This window comes from Otolemur garnettii, unplaced genomic scaffold, assembly GCF_000181295.1.
Source record: "Otolemur garnettii isolate 467f Iridium unplaced genomic scaffold, OtoGar3 scaffold00001, whole genome shotgun sequence".
NCBI classification, from domain to species: domain Eukaryota; kingdom Metazoa; phylum Chordata; class Mammalia; order Primates; family Galagidae; genus Otolemur; species Otolemur garnettii.
In genome coordinates this window covers 72564035-72567098 of record NW_003852396.1, presented here as the reverse complement: position 1 = coordinate 72567098, position 3064 = coordinate 72564035, and positions in this window count along the sequence as shown.

Genomic DNA, 3064 nt, shown 5'->3' with positions numbered 1-3064 from the left:
ACACACACACACACACACACACACACAGCAAAAGCAAATGCAGCAAAACCATCAACTGGCAAATTCAGGTGAAAGCAACATGGGTGTTCATTGTCTATTCTTTCAACTTTTTTTGTATGCTTAACATTTTTCAAAATAAAGAGTTTTCAAAACTAATAGATTTTAGGAAATGTCCAGAGAAAAGAGCCAATAGAATTTCTTTATTTGTATTACAGAGATTTCGTAATAAGGAATTGGCTTATGTGATTATGCAGTCAGGCAAATCCCAACATTCGCAAGGTGAGTTCTAGTGACCCAGGAGAGCTAGTGGTTTAAGTCTTACTCTGAGAAGCAGGAGAGCTGATGGTGTAGTATCCCTGCAAAGGTCTAGGAAGAACTGGTATTTAGTTAAGAGTCCAAAGGCAGAACAAGCCTTTGTGCCTGTTCGGAGGGAATCTGGGAGGAAGAACTGTCTCTGACTCAGCCTTTGTGTTCTATTCAGGTTCCTGCCTGATTGAATGAGGCCTGTAGGGAGGGCAGCCTGCTTTACTCAGTCTGCAGAGCTGCATGTCAGTCTTACCAGAAGATGACCTCACAGAAACACCCAAAATGATGTTTGGCCAAATATCTGGGCACCTCATGGCCCAACTGAATTGACACATAAAATTACCCATCACAGGACTGAGTGTGTTGGCTCACTCCTGTAATCCTAGCACTCTGGGAGGCTGACGGGGAAGGATTATGTAAACTCAGGAGTTTGAGACCAGCCTGAGCAAGAGCGAGACACCTGTCTCTGATAAAAATAGAAAAAAAAGGCTCGGCACCTGTAGCTCAAGCGGTTAGAGCGCCAGCCACATATACTGGAGCTGGCGGGTTCAAATCTAGCCTGGGCCCACCAAACAACAATGATGATAACTACAACAACAACAACAAAAAATAGCCGAGTGTTGTGGTGGGCACTTAAAGTCCCAGCTACTTGGGAAGCTGAAGCAACAAAATCGCTTGAGCCCAAGAGTTGGAGGTTGCTGTGAGCTGTGATGCTACAGCATTCTACCCAGGGTGACAGCTTGAGACTATCTCAAAAAAAAAAAAAAAATTAGTCAATTATTGTGGTAGACAATTGAAGTCCCAGCTACTTGGGAAGCCAACAAAATCGCTTGAGCCCAAGAGTTGGAGGTTGCTGTGAGCTGTGATGCTAAAGCACTCTAACCATGGTGACAGCCCGAGAATATCTCAAAAAAAAAAAAAAAAAAATTAGCCGAGCATTGTGTAGTCCCAGCTACTCAGGAGGCTGAGGCAGGAAGATTGCTTGAGCACAGGAATTTGATGTTGCTGTGAGCTAGGCTGATGCCACAGCACTCTACCCAGGGCTACAGAATGTGACACTGTCTCAAAAAATAAATAAGTAAAATTAACCATCACAGGAGGGTTAGAGGAGAAGCTGGGAAACCAATGAAGAGACACGGGCAATGATCTAGTTGAGAGATGATGGCGGCTTGGACCCTAGAGATAGGCCACAGACGTAGTAAGAAGTGGTCACATTCTGCAGCTGGAGGAAACAGATCTTTTGTTCTGGAAATTTTCAAATATATACAAAAGTAAAGTGAGGGGTACAGTGAATCTACATCTCAGCCTTAGCTATTCATACATATTCAGCACATGGACAGGACAATCTGGTACCCGCCCCCCACCCCCACCCCCCCATCAGAGCTCTACGCCCTCCACTAGATTATTTTGATTCAGATCTTACCATTTCCAAATTCCAGATGTTTGTATAAGGCAGAATCAATAGGACTTCCAGGTGGACTGGATGTGGTGCTGGGGGTGGGGAGACAAGTCAAGGAAGGCTCCGGGTTTTGGTCTGAGCAACAGGAAGCAGCCAGGGCAAAGCCCTTTGGGTTTAGTTTCTCTCCTCACCAGTGACTGAAACCAGCTGGGCCTGGCCCATGGAGGTACTTAGGGGTTAGAGGCGTGTGTGACTTTGGAGAAGAGATTGTCCAGCTATGGCTTGGGGGTTAATTTTTTGTGTTCCAGGCACTTTCTTTGGCTCTTGGTGACTCATGGTACACAAATCAGGTACATGTGCCCATGGAGTTTATATTCCAGGGAAAGCGAAACAATCAAATAACCACATAACTATCTGCCTAGTACGTGCAGCACGGGGAGTGTGGGAGAAAGAGCAACACTTGACCTGGGTTTTCGGGGATCAGGGAGGGCTTAGGAACAGATTTAAATGTGGAGGCATTCTCTAGTTTACCTGGGGAACATGGGGTTCTGGGAAGAGCAGAAGCAAACCCCCAGAGGCAGGAGGAGTTGGTGGGTTTGAGGAACCCAGCAACGGCCAAAGCCCTAAGCACGGTGTGGAGGACCTGTGTGCAGGATGCGCTGTGGCTATGTCAGGACCAGATGACAGGGACTTTGGTCTCTATCCTAAAACAATGGGAAAGCTTCAGGGGGGCTTTGTTTGTTCTGCGTTTGTTTTTGTTTTTGTTTTGTTTGAGCTGACACCCTGGGTAAAGTGCTGTGGCAATACAGCTCACATCAACCTTCAACTCCTGGGCTTAAGCTAGTCTCTTGCCTCAGCCTCCCAAGTAGCTGGGACTACAGGCACCCACTACAATGCCTGGCTATTTTTTGGTTGTAGTTGTCATTGTTGTTTGGCAGGCCCAGGCTGGATTCGAACCCCCCCGAGTTGGTCTCCAACTCCTGAGCTCAAGCAATCCACTCGCCTCCACCTCCCAGAGTGCTGGGATTTCAGAGGCCCTGGAGCTTACCTTAAGTGGTAAGAGGGATTCTTTGGAGTAGCAGACACAGGTACAACAAATGAGTCTCATATTACCCAAAGAGATCTGCCCTATTTACTGAGATAACTAACCTGGACAGGGAAAACAAATGATTGGAGACATGAGTCATAATGTATTTAACTGTAGAGGATTGTCAATTGAGTTCTTCCCGCGTGGACATTTCTATAGAGCATGCTTCCGAGGTTAGTAGCAGCAGCAATTTCTCTTTAAAACTGGTTAATGGGCTCGGCGCCTGTGGCTCAAGTGGCTAAGGCGCCAGCCACATACACCTAAGGTGGCGG